Source organism: Ricinus communis, chromosome 3 (genome assembly GCF_019578655.1).
Source record: "Ricinus communis isolate WT05 ecotype wild-type chromosome 3, ASM1957865v1, whole genome shotgun sequence".
NCBI lineage: Eukaryota > Viridiplantae > Streptophyta > Magnoliopsida > Malpighiales > Euphorbiaceae > Ricinus > Ricinus communis.
The window spans coordinates 17,021,588-17,035,594 of record NC_063258.1 but is presented as its reverse complement, the minus strand read 5'-3'; the positions used below and the strand labels follow the sequence as shown (position 1 = coordinate 17,035,594).

Sequence of the window (14,007 nt, the reverse complement as noted above, 5' to 3'; positions counted from 1 at the left end):
CCATGTCCCTGGCCGTGTTAAGGACACATGCTGGTGTTCCTGGCCGTGTTAAGGACACATGCTGGTGTTCCTGGCCGTGTTACTCTCTGTGGCCGTGCTCCATAAGATCTACTTTTTTTGATGTCCAACACAGCCGTGTTGGTTCCATGTCAGTAACACGGCCTGTGCTTGTGACCGTGCTTGAGACCAACACGGCAATGTTCAGCTTCCTCATGCTCGTACATAGCTCGTTTCGGCAGCTTTGACGTCCAATTATGCTGCAATTCTTTCCTTTTTCATTCTTTGACTTCTTTTGGACCTAATGCACACAAACATACGCATAGGGTGAGTGTTGGTACCAATTCACATCCAAATATCCATAAAATCGATCTTAAATACTCCATTTATATGTGTGTATTTTATGCACATCATATGTGATCCACACTATCTTATCTCAAATAATCTCCTTAGTCCGCACACATGTGGAATGCTAATCCTTGGATATGCTTTGTTAAGGCCTCTTGATACTTCTTAGCTCTTGATCTAGTAATAGGGCCTTGTGGGAAGGCTTTTGGATCCTTGGCCCATTGGACTTGATCTTGCTCTCTATGTCCATATTCTTCAAGATCCTTAGCTTTTCCTATCCGGCATTAATCTAGCAATTCTTATCCATCATCTTCAAGCTTTCGACACCCTTTCCTAGGCTGGTTGATATGAATGTGGCTAACTTGTGCCAAACCCATATTCAATGTTGATGTCTTTACCAAGGATCGTTCACCTAATCAAGCAAAAAAACTCTAACTCCCAACAAGACCCTTAAATAACTTGTACTTAAGAACCTTAACTATAAAGAATTAAAGGCTGTTTAACATAAATAAAAGTTTAGATTAAACTAAATTTGTAAAATACCAAGCCTTCACTTGATAAATTCACCAAGTTCATAAAGAACAAAAGAAGAGAATTAACTCAAAAATAATCAATATTCAATAACTCCCTTTATAGGAGTCCTCGTGCCTAGAGGAAGAATGAAAGATGGAGATCCTAATGGTGCAAATCCTGAGTCAAAATCTTTAGGAATTCCTCCATTCTCGGTGTTCCCTCTTTCCTCTAAGAGATTCCTCCACAATCATTTGGAGAATGATATCAGTACATGATCAACTAATTTTCTTTCTTTGCATTCCTCTAAGCATTGGATCAGTGCCTATGATTGCCGCTTCCATGCGCTTTCACTCAACACTTGTGTTTATGCTCCCCATATAAAACTAAACGAACATACTAAATAGAGATTAAAAAGAGAGACACAAAAAGAAGAAAAAGAGAATATAAGTAGGATTTCAGGTCTGATAAGAAAAGAAATCACATGTTCTTTGTTCTCTTCCATACGGCAAATTGAATTGATTTAAACACAAGCGTAGAAAAAGAACACAAGAGAAAGGAAGGACATGAGGGATAAGTCTATGCTCATTAGCACGAGTGTTGATAAGTCTACAAATTTCTTGAAAGAACCCATAACTTGATTTCCTGCTAGGTAGAAAACTAAAATAATATGCTAATTAGCCTCAAGTGTTCGGTTGCATGCGGTTTTATAGTGCGAAAGCCCTCATTTTATAAAAAGAAGAGACTATAAGCTAAATATGAATAAATAAATAAAGATTAATAAACTAAAGTCAGATCAAGAACAAGAGAGGAGTTGACTGGACAAGAACTCTCACACTCTTAAATTTTATGAGCCAGCTTAATAAAAATAAGAGTAAATTCAGGTGGGCCTACCTAAAAACACTCATACTTATTTCAAACATCAAAGCGCTTGAATTCCGACTTGTATTATGCTTGGATTAATTGAAAACATCATGATTTCTCCCTTATGCGCTTGGATTTACATCTCTCCTAGTTGATCATCAAGCTAAGCCCAAATACCATCGGTCAAGCTTATTAATTGTGTTCCCATGATTCCTTGCTTCATCAATAGTCCTTGTGCCTAGAGGACCAAGGAAGGATGAAGATTCTAATGGTGCAAATACTGAATTATAATATTTGGGCATGCCATGATTCTCGGTGTTCTTTCTTTCCTTTAAAAGATTCCTCCACGATCATTCAGAGAATGATTGATGCGAACCAAACCAGCACACCGAGGAGTCTTGACTCAACTAGGAATCCTAATCCTGCAATGAGTCCTGATGATATTCGGAGTTCAAGCAATGAAAAGAATCCTAATTCAACTAGGAATCCTAATTTAACTAGGAGTCTTAGTTCGATTAAATTGCAAGTCAATGAGCTTATCCAAGACATTTGGGCTAAGGGCACATTAAGGCTTGGAGAATTGGATTTAAGTTCAAGGCTCATTAATCTAATTCAGTTTATTAGGCATGAATGACTTTAATTAGGCTTAAAAAGACTAAAAAAACTTAATTTTAGCATATGAAGACTTTTGGGCCTAACTTGGCTTATGTTTTGAGGCCCATCTATCTAACTTATGTAAATTAGAGTTTTATGACTTATTTTTGGCAGCCACACATGTATTTTAACATAATTAGGACTTTGTTTAAGTTATATCTTTTAGTTAGGAAGGTTATCTTTATGTTAAATCATATGTAAATCCTTATTAGCTAAGATTTAGGGTTTTCTAAGGCTTATATAAGGCTAGTACGAATTTTGATGTAATGAATTAAGAAGTTAAAGTTGAAGTTGGAGTTAAAAATTTAACGATAATTGGTATTTTTACCTAAAGCTTGTTTGCTTTGTTATTGTGTTCTTGTGTAGAATGTATGCTTAAGAAACATTCAAATAGATTGATCATCGTCTTATGGAGTGTTTCAAAATTGGGATTTAGGAACGAGTTTTCTAAATTCTAATTCTTTATCATCTTTCTAAGTAATGTTTTCTAATCTTTCTTAGGGGTTGAACTGAATTAGTTCTCGGGGTTTTCATGTTAATATGTTGGGGGTCTGCAATTCGAAAGGGGTTCTCAAGATTATTCGTTCCATATCAATGATATCAATACATAATTAATAAAACAAAAAAGAAAGGAAGAACGTCAGCGATAAGTCTATGCTCACGAGCATGAATGTTGATAAGGAGTCCTCATGCCACCGGTCAAGCTTGTCAATTGCATTCCCATGATTCCTTACGTCAATTCTTGTGTCACTAGGAGTCCTCTTGCCTAAAGGAACATGGAATGATGGAGATCCCAATGGTCCAAATCTTGAATTGGAATAGGTTTGCAGGTCTTCATCAGTCCACAGCGGTCTTGCAAGAATGCATAACTTGATTTCTCGCAAGGTAGAAAACTAAAATGGTATGCTCACTAGCCTCAAGTATTTGGTTGGATGTAGTTTTTACAGTGTGAAAGCCTAATTCCATATAAAGAAGAAGTAAGAAGCTAAATATGAATAAATAAATAAAGAAAGATGAATAAAATAAAGTCAAATCAAGAACTGGATAGGAGTTGACTGGTTAACAGCTCTCGTTGTCCCAAATTTTGTGAGCCAGCTTAATGAAAGCAATAGGAAATCTACGAGGGCCTACCTAATAATAACTCGACCCAAATTACTTCTTTATATGCATCCCAGACATTAAAACGCTCGCATTCCCACTAGTATTACACTTGGATTAATCGAAACCCATATGATTTCTCACTATCGCGCATGGGTTTACGTCTCGTCTTGCTTAATCATTAAGCTCAACCCCAATATTATCGGTCAAGCTTGTCAATTGTATTTCTATGATTCCTTATGCCAATTCTCAAGTCATTAGGAGTCCTCCTGCCTAGAGGTATAAGAAACAAGCCTTAATTCTCGTCGTTCCTTTTTTCCTCCAAAATTTTTGTTTGCAATCATTTGAAGAATGCTATCAATATTCGATCAACTGATTTTCTTTCTTCGCATTAGTCCAAGTATCGAATCAGTGCCTATGATTGCCACTTCCATGAGCTTTCTCTCAACAGTCGTGTTTATGGTCCCCAAATAAAATCAAACTATCACACTAGAGAAAGAGGAGTTGACTGGTCAAAAACTTTTATAGTCCCAAATTTTATAAGCTAGATTAACAAAAACATGGGAGGATTTATATGGGCATACCTAATAATACCCCGGTCCAAATTATATAATTATATGCATCCCGAACATCAAACGCATGCATTCCCGCTTGTATTAATCGAAAGCAACATGATTTCTCCCTTACGCACGTTGATTTCGTCTCGTCCTACTAGATTATCAAGTCATGCCATATTGCCACTGGTCAAGCTTGTCAATTGTTTTTATGCTCGCCAAATAAAACCAAACCATCAAACTACACAAAGATTACATAGAGTGGAACAAAAAACAAAGAATAAAATGAGAACGTAGGTGAGATTTCAGATATGAAAAAGAAAGAAATCATAAGTCCATTAATTTTTTCCGATACAGCTAAGCGAAAGGATCAAATCGAATTAACTTAAACACAAGGGTCGATAAAGAACACAAAAGAAAGGAAGGACGTAAGTGATAAGTCTATATTTGCTAGAATGAGTCTTGATAAATCCATAAAGTTCTTGAAAGAATCCATATCTTGATTTTCTATAAGGTTGAGAACTCGAATAATATGCTCAATGCCCTCAAGTATTCAGTTCTATGCGATTTTTATAGTACGAGAGAGTAGTTGTGTAACGATCCGGAATGAAATCACATGAGATATTGTCCCCCATAGCCTCACGGTTTTGTTCCTTTGGCAGGTTCGAGAACTTCCCAAGAGGTCACCCATCCTAGAATTTCTCTGAACCAATCTTGAAAGAATCCATATCTTGATTTTCTATAAGATAGAGAACTCAAATAATATGCTCAATGCCCTCAAGTATTCAGTTCTATGCGATTTTTATAGTACGAGAGAGTAGTTTTGTAACGATCTGGAACTAAATCACATGAGATATTGTCCCCTACTAGCCTCACAGTTTTGTTCCTTTGGTAGGTTCGAGAACTTCCCAAGAGGTCACCCATCCTAGAATTTCTCTGAATCAAACATATTTAACTTTGGAGTTCTTATAACTCCATAGCCAAACAACTAAAAAGCACGTCATTTGATTAATTCTAACTCTTTATATATATATTATCAACCATTCCCGCCCCATTTCTATATGCAATTCGATTCATTCATGTAAACTCGTACCTTAGAGTGCTGCCATCCTAGAAGCCTGCCAGAAGTCGCTCCTTGTTCAGGCATCCTATCTTTGCCCCGGCGTCCACTTCCTACCCTCATTGAACCCCTTCTCTAGGTCAGGCTGTCACAAGTTGACTAGTCAACAACTCTTGTAATCTCAAATTTTATGACTCAGCTTAACACAATTAAGGAAAAATTTGTCTCGCTGTACCTAATAATACTCCAATCTAAATTTCTTCATTATATGTGAGCTTAATTTCAAAATGCTCGCATTGCTGCTTATATTATGCTTTGATTTCATCATTTCTCCCTTACGAGCATGGATTTATGTCTTGTCCTACTTGATCATCAAGCTAAGCACAATGCTACCGCTCAAGCTTGTTAATTAAGTTCACATGATTCTTTGCACCAATCCTTGTGTCATCAGAAGTTATCGTGCCTAGAGGAACAAGGAATGATGGAGATTCCAATGGTGCAAATCCTGCATCGAAATATTTAACATGCCTCGATTCTTATTGTTCCCATTTTCCGCTAGAAGATTTATCCACGATCATTTGGAGAATGATATCAATATACGATCAACTAATTTTCTTTCTTCGTGTTTGTCCAAGCATTGGATTGGTACCTATAATTGCCGCTTCCACCCGCTGTCGCTCAACACTCGTACTTATGCTCCCTAAATAAAATAAAACCATTATATTACACAAAGATTAGAAAGAGAGGAATAAAACAAATGAATAGAATGAGAAAATAGGTAAGATTTCAAATTCATTTAAGCTAAGCGTAAGGGTCAGATCAAATTCATTTAAACACAAAGGCAGATAAAGAACAAAAAAGAATGAAAGGACGTGAGCGATAAGTCTATGTTCACTAGAACGAGTGTTGATAGGTTTGCAAAATTCTTGAAAGAACTAATAGATTTCCCGCAAGTTATTACACTGAAATAATATGCCAACTTGCCTCAAGTAGTATGCACTTTTTACATTTTGAAGTTCTCATTCCATAAGAAAAAGAAACTAGAAGATAAATTTGAATAAATAAATAAAGAAATATGGATAAACTAAAGTCAAATCAAGAACTAGAGAGTAGTTGACTGGGTGACAACTCTCATGATCCCAAATTTCATGAGCCAACATAATAAAAATAAGAGAAAATAAACCGGGCCTACCTATGCTTGGATTAATTGAAAACAACATGCTTTCTCTCTTACGCACATGGATTTATGTCTCCTCTTGCTTGATTATTTAGGAATCATGAGAACACAATTGACAAGCTTGACAGGTGGTATTAACCCATGACTTGATGATTAAGCATCACGAGATGCAATCCTATACTCGTAAGGGAGAAATCATGCTGCTTTCAATTAATACAAGTCGGAATGCACGTTTTTTGATGTTTAAGAGGCATATAATGAAGTAAATTAGGCTAGAGTATTATTGGGTACGCCCACAAGAAACTAACCTTGTTTCTATTAAGGAATCAAGGGAATATAATTAACAAGCTTCACCGGTGGCATTGGAGCGTGGCTTATGATCAAGTAGGACAAGATGGAAATCCAACTGTGCGATGGAGAAATCATGTTGCTTTCGGTTAATCATGTTGATGTTAATGACGCATATAATGATGTAATTTATGTCAGAGTGTTATTAGGTAGGCCCACAGGAATTTTCTCTTGTTTTCATTAAGCTGGCTCATAAAACTTGAGACTACGAGACTTGTTAGACAGTCAAATCCTCTTGGATTATTGATTTGAATTTAGTTTATTGATCTTTTTTATTTATTTATTCATATTTAGCTTATAGTTTCTTCTTCTTATGGAATGAGGGCTTTTACATTATGAAAACTGCAAGCAACCAAATATTTGAGGCTAGTGAGCAAATTATTTTAGTTTCCTACCTTGTAGAGAAATAAGTTATGGGTTCATTCAACACCTCGTGCCAAATGACATAATTATATGTGTCCCAAAATCAAAATGTACGCATTCCCCTTGGATTAATCGAAAGCAACATGATTTCTCCTTTACGTGTGTGGATGTGTGTTCCTGCTAGACCATCAAGTCACACCCTAATGCCATCGGTCAAGCTTTTCAATTGCATTCCTATGATTCCTTAAGTCAATCCTTGTGTCATCAGGAGTCCTCGTGCTTAGAGGAATATGGAATGATGGAGATCCCAATGGTGCAAATTCTGAATTGGAATATTGGGGCATGCCTCAATTTTTGGCATTGCCTCTTTCCTCCAAAAGATTCGTTTGCATTCATTTTGAGAATGATATCAATACTCGATCATCTAATATTATTTCTTCGCATTTGTACAAGCATTGTATCGGTGCTTATGATTGCCGCTTCCATGTGCTTTCAATCAACACTCGTATTTATGCTCCCCAAATAAAACTAAAACATCAAACTAGACAAAGATTAGATTTAGTGGAACAAAAGAAACTAATATAATGAAAACATAGGTGAGATTTTAGATCTAATAAGGAAAGAAATCACAAGTTCTTTATTCTCTTCCATACGGCCAAGTGAAAGGATCAAATCGAATTGACTTAACTATAAGGGTCGATAAAGAACATAAAAAAAAGGAAGAACGTAAGTGATAAATCTATGTGGGACTGGGCTTAATCAATTCAATCCAACATATGGAGGCGTGACCAAGACAAGATAATCAAGTCAAGCTATTTGGGGTCCAATACTCAAAAAATGGGCCGCATATCACATGTTACTTAAGCCCAATTGTCATGTTGTTATATGGGCTTGGATTGGATGAATTTTAGGAGTTTTTGTTCATTTAAAAAAGTCTTTTAATAGTTAGGAGTCTTGTTTTCAGTTATCCTTTTAGTTTAGGAGTTTTATGCCTAGTCTTATTATTATTTATGTCCTTATTATTATCGAATTAGGTTTCTTTAAGGCTTATATAAGCTAGTACGAATTTCTATGTTAAAGGAGTTTTTGAATATTGATTATTTTGGAGTTAATTCTCTTCTTTTATTCTTTCTGAACTTGATGAATTTATCAAGGGAAGGCTTGGTATTTTACAAACTTAGTTTAATTTAAACTTTTTTTTATGTTAGACAACCTTTAATTCTTTATAATTAAGGTTCTTAAGTACAAGTTATTTAAGGGTCTTGTTGGGAGTTAGAGTTTATTTCCTTGATTAGGTAAACGATCCTTGGGAGTTAGAGTTCATTTCCTTTATTTCCGCTTGTATTACACTTTGATGAATAAAAAACAACATGATTTATCCCTTACGTCTCATCTTGCTTAATCATCAAGCTAAGCAGCAATGCCATCGGTCAAGCTTGTCAATTGAGTTCCCATGATTCCTTACGCCAATCCTTATACCATTAGAAGTCATTGTGCCTACTGGAACAAGGAATGATGGAGATCATAATGGTGCCAATCCTGAACTAGAATATTTGGGCAAGACTCGATTCTCAGCATTCCCTCTTTTCTTCAAAAGATTCATCCAAGAACATTCTAAGAATGATATCAATACTCAATCAACTAATTTTCTTTCTTTACATTTGTCCAAGCCTTGGATAAGTGTCTATGATTGTCGCTTCCATGTGCTTTCACCCAACTTAATGGACTACTGATGCAACCTACACCTAAGGCAGTGAACCTATCGATGCGGCCTAACACTAGTGAGTATCAAGGTCGTATCCCTAGAGATCGGGTGAACCTAAAGTTACTACTGTTCGCTATGTTATCTAGTCTAAAATAAGGTGTGAGAAGTCTGAATTAATTAACTAATGATTATGAATGCAAATAGAGGAACAAACAGTAATTGACTATCGAAAGACAACCGTAACAAAAGAAGCAAACCCGAAGGGGACTTAAGCGATGGAATTCTAAGGTTGATTTTATAAATTACCAATCTTGCTACCCGTGCCTAAATCCTGAATCGAACTCGGCTCCTCTCTCGAGCTCACCCAGTTCCTAAACCTGCACTAACCTAATGGAATCTCTTCCTATCAGATTATTACAGATTAGCATTAAGCGTGATTTAGATCTATTAAGAGTTGTTAATCCTTAATCCGGCGAGTGAATTAACCTTATCTCTAAGTGTTAACTACCAGTTGTAACAAGCATTTCTCAATGTCAAGAAACAACCCAAAAGACAATTAATTCAACGTCTCAAATTAATTGAATCAAACTTTATTACTAAACAACAAGAAGATTACAAGAATGCCAAATAAAAATCTAATAATTAAGCACAATCCATCAACAAAGGTGAACCCCAATGGGTTCGACAGAACTAGCTACTCATAATGAAAGAAACAAATACAAAAGGAAATAAACAATAGAAAAGGAAATGGAATATGTAACTCCTCTTCTCTCGAATCAGAGTGGAAATGTGGCAAGCACCAACTCTGAAACCAGCCTCAAGTATGGATCTCGGATGTCTCAGTCAATCGTCTAGAACCTTCAATCTTTGCTTGAATCTCCCAAATCAATCCTCTGAAATGACGTTGGTCTCACAAAATGTCAAGAATAGAGGTGTAGAAGTGAGGGGTCACACGCGTAGAGAAGTCTAGAAATCAGAAGCGGAAACTTGTCTCATTTTGCGTACGCCTACCTGTAGGCAGAAGAACCATAGCTGTGCAAATGTGCATGGTCGTGCAACTACCCGTGCAAAAGCCTCGAATTGCGCACCAATCAAGGAATCGAATCCGACAAACATCTAATATGTGTAAATCATCCACATAGCTTGGTTTCTACCTGGAAATCAATCAATTTCCCATCAAGGAGTCTGAAAACCTGAAAAACTCAGAAACATACCAAAGTGCGATCAAACAAGAATAAATATGACTCAAATACACAAATAAATGACTGATAAATAGTCAATAAATATGCATAGAATCATCTACATCAAACTACCCCACACTTAAGCGTTTGCTTGTCCTCAAGCAATCAACAACTCACTCCTTAAACAGATACCAAATAACTCAATCAAATACTTTGTAGGAGGTTAGCTCAAAAAAAGTCTCAAAACTCCGTGACGAATTTCCTCAAAATCCCCAAATCACTAAATCCTTGAGAGAGAGAGCAAAGTTAATAAAACTGCTAAAATTAAAATGATAAACCATCCAAACTGAGAATTTAAAAACCATGCCTTATAAGATGTCACTCAAAACACACAAGTGTATATAGGTGAAAGAATATCGCTAAGCTCTCAACACAAAAGTACAGAAAAAGGTGCTTACCATAAGCTTGCTTATAGATCCGATCTCCACTACTGTGAAATAGTCAATAAACATGATCAAAGGGTCTTAAGCCAGGTTGTAATGGGGTTAAGGTAGGGTATGGAGAAATATGGAAAGTAAGGTAAAAGTTGCTAGAAAATTATGCAGGTAATGCAAGAATATAGCCAAGGATCAAATGCTGTACCAAAATTGAACACTAAGTTGCTCCAATAATAAGATGATGCTCGAAAGAACTAAAAGAAAATTATACATATATATAAAAAAAATTTAACTACTCTTGCAACGACAAATAACGCAGGATGAAGTAATACAATGCTCAATCAAAAGTAATAAAATGATATGTACCATTTGGATTGAGGGGAGCATCTACAAAAAATCTAGTAACTTACTGAATATATGCAAATTAATCCAAAATGAAATGCAGCATAAACGTACATAATTTCTAGCAATGGTAGAAAGAATAGTAGAATGAATACAAGTGATAGAATGAGTGTCAAAGGTAAATTACAATGAAAGAAAAAGGCTAAGGCTCAAAATGGGTTCACTAAGGGAAAAACAGGGTTAGACTTTTGGCCAAATTGTGTAATTCCTAAGTGCCCAAATTATCTCATGACTATAAAAAATTCATGTAATCTCAAAAGTCATCACAAAGCAAGTTCTAGAAACAAAAATTCTGCACAATGCTCACTAATCAAAAACAGAAGGAGCATAAAAGCCTCACCACATGAGTAGGATAAAATTGCATGAATTCTCAAACCAAAGTCTAAACAATCAAACAATCTAATAAGCATCAATATTAACAGTGTTCTATATCCAAGATAAAGTAAAATGAAAAAAATTAAGGAAAAACACCAGTTTTACTTGGCTTGATTGAAATTAAGAGATTCGTTCATTGCCTTCTTTCAATAAGATTCGATAAAAGCTATAAGGGTATCCATTCAAAAGAGAAAAATCATCAACTACTTGATTAAAACAAAACTCAAGATAAGGGCAGTAAGAATGAATGGACTCAATCAATAAGGGAAATGAAAGCAAAATAAAAATAGCAGAAACAAAATTGGTACCTGAACAAAACTAAGGTACCTACCCCAGACTTGAGAGAAACACTATCCTCAATGTGAAATAAGGTAGGCACTCCAAAAAAAAGAGATAAAATACGCACAAAGAAGCAAATTATGGGAGTCCATAAAAAACTAGAAAACTAAAAGAAAAACAAGACAACAGAAAGAGATAAAAACTAGAAAGTCTGCTAGATACTGCCCTTGATGTGTGCTTTAACACTCAAAAATATGTTAGTCCTCAAAATCATCGAGTAGGCTAACTCCTGCAAAACTCAAGAATAAACACATCCCAAGCAACATCTAGTAAAAGGTTCAATAAAATAAAGTCATCTCAAAATAAAACAAACTGAAATATCTAACTAAAAAAATAACTATATAAATAAAAGATGTCCAAAAATTCAAAAAGCATAAATAGATTCAGGGATGCCTCCCCAAGGCGCTTCTTTTTGTTCGAGTCGTCTAGCTGGACTCTGCAATAGCATTCCTGCATCGTAGGCAAATTGAGAAGGTGGGCTCAATGTAAGTTGGGGCTTGAGGCATATAAGCACAAAGTCTCAAATTGATACAAGTCGTTTTCTTCAGATGAATAACATATATCAACAAGGAAAAAAACATGTATAACATCATCCATTTCTACATCCTGTGGTTGCTTATTACATGCAGGACCAATTCCATCAATACTACAAATGGCATGAACATGGTCGGTGGGAGAACTATCAAATAGGGGTAAACTAAAAGTAACACAGTCATCCCCTACATTAAGTTCTAACTTTCCCTCAAATACGTCTATTTTAGCTCTACTTGTGGCAAGGAAAGGTCTCCCTAAAATCAATGGTATACCATGCTCATTATCCATATCCATAACTACAAAGTCCATAGGAAATATGAACTTATCTACCTTGACTAGCACATTCTCTACAATCACCCTAGGAAGCTTAACAGAACGGTCAGCTAATTGAATGCACATCCTAGTGGGTATTGCCTCCCCCAAACCTAGCTTATTGAAAAAACTAGTGGGCATGACATTTATGCTAGACCCCAAATCAGCTAATGCATCATCAACACACAAGTTACCCAAAGTGCAAGGAATAGTGAAACTCCGTGGACCGTGACATTTCTCTGGCAACTTGCTTTGAAACACTACTGAGCACTCTTTATTAAGCTGAACATAGGCTACCTCCTCTAACTTCCTTTTTCTACTAAGTATGTCCTTTAAGAACTTGGCATACTTCAGCATCTGCTCCAATGCATCAATAAAGGGCAAGTTAATATGCAGTTGTTTAAAAATATCCAAAAACTTACTGAACTGCTCTTGCGCTTCTGCTTGTTTGACTCTAGCAGGATAAGGAATCTTAGGTTGATATTCCCTGACTGGGATTGATTTCACCTTTTGTCCCTCAGGTTCCTTAACCATACTGCTCGCCTGAACTTACACATCAATAGTGGAGTCGTCAAAAACAGGCTTAGAAGGAGCTGAAACTAACTTACCTGAATGCAAAGTGATGGCGTTCACGTGCTCCCTCAATTAGACTCAGTGGTGCTAGGGAGCGCTCCTTGTTGCCTCTCAGACAACATCTTAGAGATTTGGCCAATCTGGGTCTCCAAGCTCTGAATCGAGGCCTGCTGATTCCTAAGTGCACTATTAGTTTGCTGGAACCTCATCTCCGTAGACAACACAAACTTCATCATAAGCTCCTCTAAATTTGATTTCTTTTCCGGTGGAGAAGGAGATTGTGCAGGCCCAGCTGGCTGTTACTGTGGCTGCTGATGAAGTCTCCGGAAACCAGGTGGACCCTGAGTATTATTGTTCCTCCAACTGAAGTTGGGATGATTGCGTCACCCAGGGTTGTATGTGTTGCTATAAGGATTGTTCTGCTGCCTTGGGGCATTCCCATATAATCAACTTGCTCAACATCAAAAGACACTATAGAAACAGATGGAAAAGTAGAGGAAGATGAAGCAAATATACCTCCCATAGTATAGTTCGCACTATAGTATGGGCCATCACAAAACTGGCAGCCAATGTTCACTGCATGAACTGGCATCTGGAGTTGGTTAATCTTGTTGGCTAGAAGCTCCATCTGAGCTTCCAAGCCTGCTATAGGATCCACTTGGTTGACCACTCCTTGTCTTCCTGGTCGGCTCCTAGAGAATTGCCATTGATAATTGTTCATGGCCATTTCCTGTATCAAGTTTTGAGCTTGCTCGGGCATCTTACTGTTTAGCATCCCACTTGCTGCAGCATCCACCATCTACCTCGTCGTAAGGTTCAACCCGCTGTAGAAAGTCTGAACCTGCATCCACACTGGCAATCGGTGATGTGGACAGCATCTCAACAGGTCATTAAACCTCTCGCATGCATCGTACATGCTTTCATCATCAAACTATACAAAAGAAGATATGTCATTTCTAAGTTTAGCAGTTTTAGCGGGAGGAACATGCTTATATAAAAATTTTTTGGCCAACGCCTTCCAGGTAGTAATTGTCTGCTATGGAAGAGATTGCAACCATCTTTTGGCTCTGTCCCTCAAGGAAAATGAAAAAAATCTCAGCTGAATGGCGTCATCGGTTGTTCCATTTATCTTGAATGTGTCACAAATCTCCAAAAAGTTGGAGACATGAGTATTGG

The 14,007-nt window shown here is 36.7% G+C and overlaps 1 non-coding gene across 1 annotated transcript; it reads left to right on the top strand.

The window, feature by feature from the left end:
* The first annotated feature begins 13,688 nt into the window (after nt 1-13,688).
* Nucleotides 13,689-13,795, top strand: LOC112534138. The gene has a single exon (XR_003078447.2). It is a non-coding gene; the product is annotated as a small nucleolar RNA R71 (small nucleolar RNA).
* The last annotated feature ends 212 nt before the right edge of the window (nt 13,796-14,007 follow it).